Genomic DNA, 16,433 nt, shown 5'->3' with positions numbered 1-16,433 from the left:
AAAAATGCATTTTGTGTAAATGACTACATGCTATAAATCAGGCAATTTGCAATGTGTAATAATTGATGTCTTCATAATAAGATTTTTAACTTTTCTATTTAACATCTTGTTACAAAATTCAATAAGAAGTTAGGTGAGTGCAAAATACAACGGCTCACTCTGTACCATTTTTTACTGTGGATTGGGTTATTTTTTGAAATAAATACTTTTACAGAGAAAAAAAGGGTACCTAACCTAACCTAACCATTTTTTTTAAATACATATTATTTTAATTTTAAATTTATTTCTTAACAGGATTGATCTCTTGATGACATTCATTCAGAATTATAAAAACGAAAAAGTTTAAAAAATCTCTGAACACAAGTGATAAAATTTAGAAAGATACTTTGAACAGTATCACAGTCAGTAGAAAAAAAAAACAATTTTTTATGATCACCCTGTATTTTAAAAGTGAGGACGTTTATCACATCGGTTTATATGAAGTTTTCTTCTTAAAAGATTCGCCTTCTTGAACATTAGCATACCATTAAAGATCACCCTGTTTATACTTCATAATTGATTTTGGAAGCTAATTTAGGTTCTCTTATCAACAATTTATCAAAAACAGTATTTCCGGTTGACATTAGCAATGATAAAACACAAAAGGTTCTTTCCTTAATTTACGAGTTGGTGTCGTCATTTAAAGCAATTACTCGGAAAAAATAATGGGGTTATTGAAAACATATCAACCAAACTTCAACGCACGCTGTTACGCAATACAAAAAATAAACCTATAACAAATACTCCAATGTAACAATAAATCTCTTAAATTGCTTGTTATCGAGTGAAAGATATAATGAAATGCTATAGCACACACAATATGTAGGGTTTTCCAGGATTTTTGATAACGTCAACAAACAGTATTCTAATATTTTTTTTAATATCGAAAGTTTCTACGAACCGCGTAAAAAATTGAAAGTTTTGTCTGTAAAAATTTGATTAATTTTGGTCTGGAGAAGAAAACAATCAAACTTTGTACCTTCAGCTGTTTCAATGAACATTTTAAACACTGATAACGATGTGTCAATGCCATCAGTCATTATCAAACTATAATATTTTCGTTATTCAATTTAATGAAGGAATAATAATGTTTTAGCATGAATAACGGGTATTTACTCGTAAAAGGTAAACATTATACAGATAATAGTTTTAGAAAATTTAAACATACTTTACAAAGAATGTTACATTTGCAGTTATAATTTGATTTTATGAGTAAAACATAAATTTGAATATGAAATAGTATAAAGTTATTGCCATATGAAAGTTTGTATGAACTTAAATCTAATTTAATCTTATCTAATAAATTGAAATGAACAAGTAAATTGAAAGTGTCTCAAAGGTCAAGAAAGCTCTTTCACATATTTTTTTCATTTAACCAGTTATTTCTGAATATGATAATTACAGGTGTTTATGACATATGGTAGTGTATAGGTCCTCATTTGTGTCAATTTTATTGCAAATATAAATCTATAAATTAACATAACGGATTACTGACCGCAATAAAAAGATATGAAAAAAGTAAAAAAACACAAAATTGAGATGGTTTTTCTAATAAATCACCCTGTAAATTTTTAGGTACATTGATAGATCTTTTGATGGAATTATTTCATCTTTTCTTCAATTATATGTTCAGGAATGTTTATTGTAATGACGTATGCTAATCTTGCCTTTCTAAAAATTTTCACGTCTTTAGTGTCTTCAGTAAATGATTAGTTTAACAAAAGCAGAAGGAAGGCTCCAGATCCTAACAGACCATACTATGACATGGTTTTATAAATGGAGACTTTCCCCTAATCCCACTAAAAAACCAGCTAGTTTTATGCAAATACAAAATTAACGCAGACTCTACTACCATAACAACAAACGGCCACATAACTGAACCAAAAAACGACATAAAATACTTGGAAATTAATTGTGTACGAGACATTAGGACAGAAATTATTAGAAGATCGAAACACTTCAGATCTCTCACATACAAAGACAAAGGAATCAGTACTAAAACAACCACCACAATTTGTCGACCACTGTTGGATTATGGAAACATATTGAGGACAAACGCAACGGAAGAACTATAAAACACATACAGACAACATAACAAATCGCACTGAGACTAATTACAAAAATAAGACATCCCAATAACCCGTTACATAATAATTCATCCAACTTCTATACGAACGCACCCAAATACCCAGAATCTTTGAAAAACTGCTACAAATACAGGCTAAACAGAAAAACAATCCTGAAAACTTGACCATACTGAATCCGCCAACACTTTCAAAGATAATTTTCTTTTTTAAGTTTCAAAACTAGATTTACAGCATTTATACATCAAAATTACGCAGTTTAACCCACTGTTGCTTGTTGAATATGCAGTTTTGCATTAGTAGTCGAATGTCGAAGGTAAACGTGAACATAAGTGGCTATGTATTTTATTTTATTATAACAATAAAGTTTAATAGTCATTTTATATGATTTCACAAAGTTCTGATCTAAATGAAAAGTTACACAAGTCTGGCGACTTTTGTGAGAAATATGAGAAAAAAAAACAAACTATTGTACTACAATTTCGATTCTAAAACTGGATGTAGGCTTAGAAAATGTTGTTATTTTTAGCTAAGTTATGTCACTAAAAAAACTAAATGATTTATTATTAATATTCTATTACAGCAGCCAACTAATTTTAGACTTCCTAGTTTAAGTGTGTAGATAAAAACTGGCTAATAAATTATGTGAGTTGTGAAGGACTCAAAAATAAAAATTTGTAAATGCATATGATACAAGGTATTTCAATTATTGTTAAAGAAAACCTGGAAAAACTTTTACTTGAGCATTAGTTAAACAAAAAAATCAATAAAAATAAAAATAGAATTTAAAAATATTCGTATTCCAGAGGGGTGTGAATGTTGAACCAAATAGTTTTTACCTTCAAGCAATTATTGACATGCCAAAACCCGCAAATAGATCTGGTTTGTTTGTAGGTAGGTATGGCCAAGTATTTGAGAACATTTATATTCTCTGCTCTAGTGTTGAAATATTTTAGTACCAAAAACAAGTTGAGATATAAACTGATGCCTCTAAAGATAGTTGGGGACATGTCTTTGGCAGAATGGTCATTTAGTTGCTTTTTGCTCGAGAAGCCTAAATCCAAATGAGCAGAAGTATCTTAAAAGTCCATTTTTAGAAAAGATCTTTTCCCTGAGAGTTGAGATGCTTCATGAGAATCATATAGGAATAGATAGATATAGAAGTCAAAGTCTACAGCTCCCCAGGTGTTTTTTTAGCCTGCCCTGGGTAGAGATATTGAATTTTTCAATAAGAAAGGTAGAAATTGTTAAGCCAACAGTAAGAAAAAACCAAAAAAAAAACTCTGCACCTTTACCCTATACCAGATTTAACTTGGAAAAGGTTGAAACTTGATATTGTTTCTTTGCTGGGAAAAGTATTTGGTAATGTTTGTCCCATATTCTAACTGTTTCCAGTCAAGTTTGCTCACAAGCGTGTTTTCTGTATTTGGAACACCTGATGTGGTTACTTGTGGTATTGTTCCATTTGATAGTTTTTTCTCTAAACAGTTTGCTGCAGTTGGAATTGGTAAAGTTATTTCAAAAAAGTCATTATCAGACAAAATGAGTGTCTTGAGTATGCATCATATCAATACCGCAATTCTCTTTTGAAGAACATGGGCTATATTCCCCATCTCAGCTCCTAATTAGTCGTATATGTAAAACTAAGATGCCTGTGTGCGCTGACTTCTTAAAACCACTTTGTTAGAAGTGTAAAGATGTAGATAAAAAGAAACATGTACAAAAAACATTACGATTTTCATGCCAAGGATCTACAACCTTTAGACAATAATGTTAATGAGACCATTTACAACCAAGCTTCGAGAAAGGCCAGCGGCAGAAGGGCTTTTATCATATTTGGTTAAAAATGAGGCAGGTAATTCTGTCAAGGAAAATAGAAAAAATAGAAGATTCATTAAATCGATAAATGAATATGTGTATACAACCAGCACATCATATGCACTTGCTGCAGGGGAATGGTTGTAGGTTAGGTTAATTGGGCAACTGTGAGCTATTCTGTACATAAAATTTTTACGTAAAATTGCTAGTTTTATTACAAGATGTAACATTTTATCAATCATACTTATATTTAGAACACCTTGTACCAAGGGGACAACTTACCAGGTTGCTGATTTTAGTAAGTTTGGAAAATATCAACACAGTGGTTTAACACTAACAACTATCACTCCAACTTGTATAAATTACAAAAGCACACTAACATTCTCTAAGTTCACCAGTAAATACAATTTTGTTCCAAAAAATCGTAATGTTATAGTAAAGTCTTACGTAAAATAAATATTATGTGCCTGTTGTCCTATCCAAACACTTATCATTGGAATCCCACCTGTAGGAATGACGTGTACGCTATTTTCAATAAACTTTTAAATTATTTCGTCTAAAGTCCGGTTAAAGCTTTTAATTCTGTTCTCATAAAAATGGGAATAAACACATTTACCATGAAACTGCCTTAAAACGGTCGTAAATACGGAAAAACCCAGCATGAATCTGAACTCAAAAATAATCCCCTTACTAAAGTTCAAACATAAATCCAGATTTTTTGGCAACTGGTAAAATTTGTAAGCGGATTTTCCTGTTTTGCAACAGTCCAATAAATAATAGCAAAAAATCCTACGTAAAACCGACATAACCTCTACGAGGTTAGACTGAGTAATCATATTAAAGGTGTTAAGAACACAAAACATTTGCACACTCAAAAGTGAAACGTATATAATTTTTATAACAAAAAACCAATTAACAACCAAAGTTTATTGCCTCGTTTGAGTTTCGCTTAAATGTCCATTTTAAAAGACCATTTTATTATTATAATTTGCAAATACATATTATAGTCCATAAATAGACTATAAAGCTTGTAACATCTCACAAAAATCAGGTCTCTGGGTTAATTTAATAGGCCAACTGGAACTATTCCTAATCACTGGCCTTTACTTTGAATTAGGTTAAATTTAGCCATGCAGTTTAGAATTGGGGTTACCATGCACTTTTCTATTTTGGATGTCATTGTGTGGCACACTTTTAAAAAACCTTGTATAATTCACCTCATAAAGCGCCAGTTAACCGAATTTTCTTATCTTTGGAACTATTACCAACTTAACAATTTGGCTTAAAATCTGGAAAAAAATAAAACTACAATTATTACTTAAAATAGGCACAGGACGTGAAAACAAACGTAAAGGATGGTGATAGTTGTTTTTGTGGAATTAAGTTCGAATTTGCTTGACAGTAATAACATTCAGTGAACTGTTTATAACTGAACAAAAGTAATATGTTTATATAATTTGTCAGCTAATTTTATCTGTAAATTTAGTGGTGTTATTCTCAACTGAAAATTGATTTTAAAAAATACAGTTGTACAGATAAAATAAAGAAGAGAAATAGGCAATTTCATATTTACTTTTTTGAAATAAAAAATCTGTTTTTAACAGTATAGCAGAATTTTCAAAACAAAACTGTCATCAAACAGTCAAACCAAAGGCGGCCATAAGAATTTACAAAGTTATCATCCATATCTCGGAAACTAATGACGATAGATTTTTTCTAATTACGTCATCGTGTTCTACGTAAAAAAGTGCCTTAATAATGTCTTAGTTTCAAAACTCTCTCTGGCTTTGTTAAAGAGTGTTTAAAATGCAGCCTCTGACGTTTTCCCAATTTTCCGGAAAACAGAGAAAGATAATTTAATTTGTAAACCGGAAATAAGTTTCACATAAAATCCTCTAAAACTTTCCCCATTTAACCGACTCTGTAGCTCTTACCGTTTTTGAGATCCCAATACATGTAGAAGCAATTTGGAAAACACAATGTATAGAGCAGTTCTTAGATTTACATAGTCAGTTTAGCAACATTGTAAATTATTTGGTGGACTGTATATAGATAGTTCTCTAGTTGTTCACTTCAAATGAAACAGCTTAGATGAACACAAACACAGGAAATATATTCAGCTTTGAAATTAACATGTTACATGTTACATTACACACATTTTTTTATGCTTTTAGAACACACGTTCTCATTTTTAAAACTCGGTTAAAGTTCTGAACAGTGTCAACTGTCCACACTGTCAACTGTCACGAAGTTCTAATATAAGTTTGACAATAATTGACCACCTTCACTACCGGACATACAATTTGTCATCAGTTTAGCAAAATTTCGAACCCAAATAGTAAAATTTGTCAGTTTGGCATTTCAAACCAAATTGGTAGAATTTCGCAGTTTGGCAACATTGCGAATACATTTAAAACCCAGTTAGTAGAATTTGTCAGTACGGCAACATTTTTCGAAGTACACCAACACATTTCGAAGCAAATTGCTAGAATTTGTCAGTTTGAGACAATTTGAACCAAATGGGAAAAATTTGTCAGCTTGGCAGAATTGCCAACACATTTTGAACCAAATTGATACAATTTGTCAGTTTGGCAGTATTTCGAACCAAATTAGCAGAGTTTGTCAGTTTGGTAACATTTTAAATTAAATTGGTAGAATTGGTCAGTTAGGCAACATTTGGATCCAAACTAGCAGAATTTGTCAGTTTGGTAACATTGCCAACTCATTGTGAACAAAATTGTGTTATTTTTTCACTTTAATCAGCGACAAGTAAAAAACAATCAAATATTACAGACTAGGTAAAATAAAGTTGTACAAGTTATTCAAATACCTACTTTATGTAGATTATTAGCTAGTTACATGCTAACTAGATTATAGACATATTGGTATTATAGATCCAATTTGTTAGATATAATTGTCACAGCAACGATAATGCATCGAAAAACTAGCTACAATATAACTTGTGGAAAATATAAATGCTTAACTCGTATGATATTATTATTAATCCAAATAGCATTGTGTGGCCAACCGCATTTTTAGCAATTAACATTAATTTAACGATAACGAAATATTCGCACACGTGAACAACTTTTAACTAATTGTTTGAATGATTCGCTGACAAACTTAGATGAAAGCGACACGTGTAGAAAAGGGCACGTGTGCATAGATAAAATGCCTCAACAAAAATTTTATTTGTCCTTTTTTCGATTTGGCACGGTAGATGTCACATGTTTCGTTTCATTACATGAATTGCTAATCAAATACCCATTCAGTACTCTCATTCCTAATCAAATTCAATTCAACGTGTTTGGTAGAGTTGTAGTGTGACTATTTTGTTGATTATTATTGCGTTACCAGAAAATGGATGTTATTGATTTTAATTAGTGCTTAATTAAGAGCCAGACAATGCTGGAACTTCCGGGATGAAGTTAATTTGATCAGAATGTTGATACACTGCTGAATTGTTTAAATATGCAATATAAAAGTACAATTTAATTTGTTTTCTCTTTTGTAATGACAATGAAAGTGACTGAGTTGTAAAGGTTCTTTATTATGTTATTACAAATGTTGATGTATGATTTCACTTCTCGACCATCGACCACCAGTAGATCTAAAATCACTTTTGCCAAAGTTTTCGATTGTTATTTTTCCATTAAAGGAGTCATCCAACTTTAGCTGTCGCTCGGAATATATTCCAAGCAAGGTTGGGTAATCGTGAGATTAAAACAACGAACAATTTGAATAAAACGTAAATACTAATAAAAATTATTGTTTATTAATCGTGAAACCAATAATCCAACAGGTTTTAGTTTTTACGATTCCAAGTATAACAGCTTCTCGAACACCTACTTACCTGTAAACTTCGTATTTCTCAATCGTTGTTATTGTTATTACAGGTAGATGTTTACGGTGACTAAACTTAACAACTCTAAATTATCACATGCGCTCCGACAGAATGTCAGATGACACAATTTTGTAAAAACAATATAAAAGTAAAGTATCAAGACGTTGAGAAGATAATTTTAAGATTTAAAAATGTATATGCCCAGTGTTGCATTTGACAAACGAAATTTAATGGATTCTATGCTAAAATTACTGTAGTGTAAAAAAATAACGCACCAGAATTACACTAGACAATTTTGAAGAAAAGCTCCTATTTGAGAAACACTATACGCCTCAAACATAACAAAACCAAGGGAGGGAAGAGGACACTTCCTTGATAATCTAGAGAGCACACTAGATCAATTACCAAGGAACGAAAAAGTGTTTGTAATAGGCGACCTGAACTCAGGTATAGTCAATGCTATGATAGAGAAACAAGAACGGTAACATGCTCATAGAAATTTGTACATGTAATGAGCTAAGGATCAATAATATTTCAAACACAAAAACCAACACACAAAGGCACAAATCGACTACATAATCAGGAGCAGCCAAGTATACCGCCAGCATATTCTCGATATAAGAGAATTAACAGCAGCAGATAGAGGAACCTATGACAACCTTATTTTATGCAAATACCGATCGACAAACCTGCAAAAAAGGAAAAAGACTAACTACAGCACGAAATTCAACACAGAATCTCTTAAAGATGACAGCACAAAAGAGAGGGCGGAGTACAGTGGAGACCAATGGTAACAAAAACAGACAACCGTGGTTCACCAACAAAGTAAAACAACTTGCTAAAGGTCTGCTGAAAGGAGAAGAAGAAGATTCAACGAAACTGTAATTTTACTTCAAGAGATGTAATTTTACTAAACTTGGAATTTTTACAGATTTCATTACAATAATCCTTGTACAATTTTATGTATAAATTCAAATAAAATTACATTATCTTTTATGTAATTTTTAACAGTGTAGAAGTGGAGGTTTCAAGCGAAAGAAAGTTGCTGAAGAAGCACGAACACAAGCCATAAAAGCAACAAGAGTCAGCCGATACCTGAGAGATATTATATGGCGAAAAAAATAATGATATCAAAAACTAAGCTGAGGATTTACGAAACATGCGTAAGACCTATTTTAACGTACATCACAGAAACCAGAGATGAAACATCAACAAGGAAAAGACTAATGAGAACGACCGAAATGAAATTACTAAGAACTATCAAGAGTGTTACCCTCAAGCCCTCAAGGATAAGAAGTCAGGATATAAGAGAAGAATTAGAAATACAGTATGTGGTAAGATGGGCTAGAAAGGATGCCAGATGAAAGATGGGCAAAGTTGACTACCCAAGAGATGGTACGAAAGCTGGAGCTCAGCGTCACAGAAGGAAGCTAAACGCAACAAACTAAACAGGACCAAGTCCCATTATAAGAAGAAGACCCTATATCTGCCAAACGATTTTATCATTTTTAACATCGAATTATTATAGTAACTTAAGTATTACTCGGACGTGGGTCGTGGACAAAGTATAGTATCTTACTCTCCTTTTATGGTCCTTTCAATAAAAATCTTTTGATTAATGGCTCTCATAAAATAATCGTTGAAGAACATACTATTATTATTCAGTTAATTTAACAAAAATACCGACAAAACTTTCAAGAACACTATGTCCTATGACGCAGTCGTTTGCAATATATTGAGATATCCCTTATTAAGACATTGTAAATGGACTTTTAGTGGTTGTAACAAAAGCGCACAAATCCGGAAGGCAGCCTGTTATAGCTCGGTGACATCACTTAGTCAAATGAAACAAGAAATGGCAGAAAAGTGTTGCTGTATACGTTTTACCGATAAAGTCACGGTCAACGTGTGCAAATTTATATAACTGTTTTAAAAGCCTGGTTAAACGAGCCTGGCATAGCAACCAAAATTTTTTTTTGTTAAATGTGATTAGGTCACTTAATTCAATTTATTTCAATAGGTTTGTGTTGGCTAAATGAGAAAGTCCGCTTGACGCGTATAATTGACCGTCTCTGTGCAATATTTCGATTTACATTTAAATGAGTCTGTGTAGTTTAGATTATACTCGTGTTATTACGCCTTAAATTTGTAGTACATAAAATGTAACCAAACTGTAAAGTGATTAATTCAAAATTGGTTGCATCATTGTTGGTAACGGTAGAAGCCCCCACACTAATCAACATGACGTACCACTCTATAAATGATAAAATTACACTACAGCAATTTGGCGACAGTCAGTCTGTTGTTCGTTGTGTGAATTTATATCTCATATACATTTCTATTAAGATTAATGGGAATGTTTTTGTTCTAGACGATTACTATGAAACGTAAATAAAATGATGAATGTTAAATAAAAGGCAGGCTTAGTTTTAATCCGGAAAATTTCCGATAATTATTGATTTCTGTAATTGAAAACAAATAATAAGGTAATAAATTATTTATGGAGTTTTATACTGTTTGTTGTTTTGATTAATGTGACGTTTTGCTCCGGAAAATATATGGTTTTGTTTTTTAAAAATTTCTGTTTTCAAAGAAAGAATATACTTACTCAAATACTTATTTATATCGATTGAGTTAAGTTAGTATGAACAGCCAACATGAAAAATTCTATTTGTAATGATAAAGCACATTATTTCCATCCAAAGTAACCATAACTGAGAAAATAAGTAATTAAAAATGCTATTAAGTCACATGTATTCGTTCACTACTTGAGTATTTGCCAACGTTGATATTTATATACTTTTTTTTACTTAAATACCTGACCAAACGCGTTAATGTATAAAATATTATGTTATTTATAGTATTCGAGTATTTAATTTATAGTATTTGATTTACGCTTCTTACTTCCACATTAGGATAATCAGGGTTTGAAGCAAAATTATGCAAAATTGCTTTCTGAAAAGATTATGCTTTCATTTGCAAATTTTAAAATAATTCTATTTACAGTTTTGAAAAGAAAACCAGGAATTACAGGTTGTCGAAGTACTTAAAGTGAGGTTAATTTGGTTATGTTGACCAATTTCTTCTTTAAAAGTGAGGAAAGAACACACAGCCTTCGCCACAAAATACTTTTAACGCTTTCACCTCCACTTTGAGAACATGGACTTCTACATTACTTTGAATGTTATTAAAATCTTGACGATATTTGTCTCTTTGCTTATTCTCTCTGTTGCACTCATAGATTGATCAGGAACAAGATGTCAAATATTAAGATTGTTTATGTGACGCCACACATACAGTTTTTAATTTATTGTACAAATAGGAATGAATGATTTGTTCAAATTTTGGGTTCCATAGAGATATTTTTCTATCATCTGCAAGATAAAACTAAACATTTAATCAAATTCGATTGTGATTCAAAAACAAGACCGTTCAAATAGCAACACGATGACTTTCACCAGCAGGAACAGAGCTAGGCACTTGAATTAGATCAGTTTGTTTTTAATAATTTTTGAAGGTAAATTTTGAAAACATTTTTTAGAGAAATTAAATAGTAAAATTGCTAAAGTTAAAAAATTTTGATTAAAACCACCACCCACAACCACTTGGTTAAAACAGTATATCAGGTAGGTACACTTCATCATCAATTCTGAACCTGTTTCTTAAGTCGAATATTGTGCGAACCCAGGTGTTTTCAAAGTTTTTTTCATGCTTTGTCAAAGATATTCAATGGAAGACAAGTCCGGACTAGAAGATCTCTATTTTAGTGTCAGTATTTGATGATGCTCTAACCAGGCTGTATGGCAGGAAGCATCGTCTTTCGGGAAAATAAAAATTCGTTTTTCAGTTTTGTACTGCTCTAATGAAGGTATCACACTCTGCTTCAGAATGTATCTGTATTTCTTCTCATTAACAATGCTATTAATAAGCAAAATCTTCCCACACATATTCCAATTTCATACAAAAGTACCATATAAAACTTGTATACTATTTTTTGTATTGTCCTCTTCGTAGTAGACATTGACGTTTCTTGTACAATGCTTCCCATTGATGTTATTTCTTTTGTGTTTGACCGATTTTTATCAGGATCAATAAGTTTGGATGGTCGACCAGGTTTACGTTTTTGATCAGCCTGTCGATTTATACAAATGTAGAGAAAACGACGAAATTTAATGAGAATGAGATATTTTACGCTACGAAGTGCCTCATTTATGAGCATTTAAATCAAAATTCGTAAATTTTTACTGGTTTACCTCGCAGTATTTGGATAATAAACAAAATTGCAACTAAAATGACTATCGTAAAAGACATTTATTTTTCTTATGTCCGTTTTCCCAACATTGGCTAAGTTGAGTTTAAGGACAATTAAGTATAGTTTAGAATGTGTTATTTTATACCTGATCTGTCAGATTCAAACCTAGCTTAAGTTGTTAAAAATTTAAATCAACTGGAAAGTGTCGAGAAAACCGCATTAGCAACATTAAGGCCCGGTTTCTGAACGAATAGATATTTCACATAAGAATATCGATTCGATAAATTGTCTTATTTGTCCAATTTGGGTTTCTGAACAAACCTTTCGCTTTTATAAGTTATGAAAAGATATCTCAGCTAAAACCACCAGATATCTGATCCACAAATAGTGATGCACGTGTTTTAGCGACTAACCTAAACAGATATGACAGACAGTCAGGGACTTTCACTTAACTTTTAAAGTTCTAGTAATTTGTTATTTTTTGTGTTGTTAATTCGTTATCAAATGTATGTTTCAGTTTTTTCTCTTCTTCTGATGAAGAAGTCATGGAAATTGTCCATGCTATTGAACGTCCAAATCGTTTTCGGCATACTAACCACACAAATATCTGTCCGATTCTAATCAGTTCCACATTTTTATAGGTCGGAAACCCAATTAAAGTTATTGAATAAATAAATATATGGAACCGATAACTATTGAACCGATAGAGCTTGATGTTTTTGGTTTTCGGAATTTCTCAAATGTTAAAAGGCCATATTATTGAACTCTAAATTAGGCAACTTTGCCCCAATTTAACCGACCTCGTACCTCTTACCATTTCTGAGCTCCCAATAATGTGTCTCGATATACTTTTGCATAATTTGTACTACATAATAATATTCGCCATAATCAACTTACATTTCTATTAATGATCAAGATTTACTAGTTCTTAAAGTAGTTACCACGTTTTTAAAGTGATAGTAAATACGCAAATACACACTGTGCGATGTGTGTAAACAGTACCAGAAGCACACATCGATAAGTACTTAAAATAAAAATGACCGAAATCATTTAGAAGGAAATAACTACTTTATATAGTTTATTAATTCATTTTCAGAAATCCACATATGACTAACTTGTATATTAAACACATGTTGATCTGTACAAACTTAACAAAACAATTACAATAAATCGCGCAAGTTACTTACCTATCTTAATAAAAATGGTCGACCGTAAACGGATTCGATCGCACTACAAACGAAACCGACTTTCTAGAGAATGGACAGTTCTAGAAAACCTTCAAGTGTCAAGATATTGAATCGATTACACTGTAAACACAATTGACAATTGTTGGTCCTTCGAGCTGGACTATTACAAAACAACTGGCTTGGACTGGACGCACGTCGAATGACAAAATCGCAAATTGCGCTCGCAAACAACAAACAAAACGGAGTAAATTGCAACGTAATTCCAGCTGTTTCCGCGTATCTCGTTTATGGGAGACATTCCACACGTGCGTCCTTGATTAGTACGACTGAATACGCGTCGTTGCCGCATTGTGCGACGTTGCAACGTTAAAGTGCCCAAATTACCCAGTAAATAAGCGTCAAGCGTTCAAAATTTTTTATTTGTCTAGACAACTTTTTTGGAAGCTTTTGCGTCACTTTTTAACAATCTTATCGAAAGTGTACGATTTCAAGTGGTTCTCAGGAGAAATCAAATCCGAACCTCTTGCTGGCATTTAAAAAATCATATGTTTTTGATTTATTATATCATTTTATTGACCTACCATTTACAGAGTTGATAATAATCATCAAGAGAGATGAGACTGAAAGACTCTAAATAGAAGTGGGCGATTATCGATAAGACAATGCATTGTGTGTTATTATAAGTGTAGCATAATCAGTAATCATTCCAAATGTTTGTGATCATTTATCTCATACTTATCTAACTTTCTTCTTCTTCTGCTGCGTGTCCATTAATGGATGTTTGCGATCACATTTGTCCACTCTTCCTTATTACGTATGGTATGCATTAGTTCTTGCATTGTCCTCAGTCTTGTCCACTGCCTAACGTTGCGGAGCCATAACATCATTTTCCTGCCGATTCTTCTCTTGCCCTCAATCTTCTCCTCAATTATCAATTGCAGGAATTGGTCTAACAGTTCGCGGTCTTTATTGATTATTCTCAAGACCTCATCGTTGGTTCTTCTTGCAGTCCATAGAATCTTCAGTACACGCCTATAGACCCACATCTCGAATGCTTCCAGCTTGTTCATAATGCTCACCTTCAGTGTCCATCCCTCCATGCCATAAAGCAACACTGTCCAGACATAGCATTTGACAAATCTAAATCTCAAGCCAAGATCAAAATCAGTATTGGTGAGCACTTTTTTGAATTTCATGAACGCACTGCGGGCATTTTCAATCCGGCATCTAATTTCTGTGTCTGATTCCCAGTTTTCACACAGCAACGTTCCTAGATTTTTAAATTTACTCGCTCTATTGGTTGATTCTCATATGTTAGGCTTGAGTTTTGAAATCTTGTGGCTTTCGAGTAATTATCATGAATTTAGTCTTCTTGGTGGTGATATTGAGGCCCATGTTCTTACTGCATTCCCCTGTTATCTGCAATTAGAACTGTGTCGTCCGCATAACGAATATTGTTGACCCAAACACCATTCACCTTAACTCCCACGTTGCGTTCTTCTAGGGCTTCCTGAAAGATGGCTACAGAATACAAATTGAAGAGAAGTGGGGAGAGAACACACCCTTGTCTGACCCCTCTACAACTTGGTCTTGCTTCTGCGAGATCGTTACCAACTCTAACTTCAGCCATTTGGTTCCAGTATAGGCTTTGAGTGCAGCGGATGTCTTTCTGGTCTATGTCCAATCTATTTAGGATTTGGAACAGTCATACACTGTTGGACTCTGTCGAAAGCCATAATCGATGAAACACAGAATTATGTCCTTTCTCTGATCGTTGCAGTTCTGAATCAGTACTTGAGTCGCAACTAATGCTTCTCTCGTGCCTAAACCTCGTCTGAATTCAAATCATTTATTCTGACAATTTTCCTTTGTCAATTAGAACTGAGAATATGATCATATATTAAATTTATAATAATTAGATTGATATTAATTAGATAAAAGTGTGATAAAAATTATTTTGAAATGAAGTTTTTAGAAGGAAATGATTGTCATTGCCAAAAAGAAATTGCTTAGATATAGTAATTGAATCAGATTCATTTAGCTGTAATTTTTCACTCACTTCTTTATTCTTATTGTTTTTATATTCACTCACACTCAGATGAATACAGAAAAAGATGGACTTAATTAACCCTAATTTGAGTGAACTATAAGAAAATACTGAGTCTGAGATGAGTGTAAATTTAAGATCATATCTGAATTCCGCCATTAAGCACGTTGAGGTAAGCTACCAAACATAAATTTATAATTTTTTAACTCGCCGATCCATTTTTAGATGTTTATGGTACCAAGTACTAACCTAACTGGAAGCGGAAGCAACTAAGCAAGTGACGCAGGAATTGTTAGATTTATAAAGAAAATGTAAAAGGAACAATTGAAGCCCTCATAATACCCCATAAGACGGATGACATACTAGTTTAGAAAAGAAATATGTAATACGTTGTTTCAAATGTGTTAATACTTGCCTTTATTTTATTCACTTATTTAAACCACCAAAATCATTAAATGGGATAATTAATTCTAAAATACCGCCATAGGCCATAGTTGTAACAGTAGAGACATAAAAATAACATATGACAAGCACAAAATGTTCACAAATGGCGACTTCTTTGTCTCGAAACTACTGCTTCACTTTATTAACAGGAAGATTAAGAGCTCACGTATTTTCTTTTTGTGACTAATGTCAAATGACAGTTGTTGTTAGGTTGGCAAATAGTACTCCTACCACGAACATAAACCAGTAGACATCAAAGTAGTGTTCCTTCTCAGTGAAATAATCTTTGTCCTGATATTCTGGTGACTTCCTATGTTATTTATTGCGTTTCTGTAACTCTGATTGTCTTTTAAGTCATAATAAATCTGTGATAAAAACCAACAGAAACTTAACTTTATGCTGAATGTGATTTGTGATCAATTAGGATAGGTTAGGTTAGGTGAAAAAACCTAAACAGTGATTTGCTGAGGTATATTATGGCATTTTTTGTACATGAATTGAATTGTCGCTGTATGTTTTTCGAAATACCCTTTATTAATACCTCTTTTGCTCCATAAGGTTACCATGGTTGAGTGAAATATTCTCTAAAATATATTAAATAATTACCAAGCAAGAATCTTCAAGAGAAGTGTTTATCTGTCTGAGTAATTGCAACAGCATTTTAGTAAAATTTCTGTTCGATTATAGTAAGTAGGTTCAAGGGTTGTGATCCAGGTAA

At 32.4% G+C, this 16,433-nt stretch overlaps 1 protein-coding gene across 2 annotated transcripts in view; it reads right to left on the bottom strand.

Annotated features, from left to right (window-relative positions):
- LOC145733375 (TD and POZ domain-containing protein 3-like) overlaps nt 1–13,432 on the bottom strand; it is a 36,827-nt gene extending 23,395 nt beyond the window's left edge. The window contains exon 1 of one of the 2 annotated variants that reach the window (XM_081986171.1): nt 13,225–13,432. The gene's annotated coding sequence lies outside the window, so the exon portion shown is untranslated. Of the gene's footprint in view, nt 1–4,223; nt 4,248–13,224 lie in introns of those variants that run through there. The other variant, XM_081986176.1, reaches the window with a different exon arrangement.
- Nucleotides 13,433–16,433: the final 3,001 nt, after the last annotated feature.

Source organism: Ips typographus, linkage group LG1 (genome assembly GCF_016097725.1).
Source record: "Ips typographus isolate SLU linkage group LG1, UJ_Ityp_2.0, whole genome shotgun sequence".
NCBI classification, from domain to species: domain Eukaryota; kingdom Metazoa; phylum Arthropoda; class Insecta; order Coleoptera; family Curculionidae; genus Ips; species Ips typographus.
This window is presented reverse-complemented; position numbering and strand designations above follow the sequence as displayed.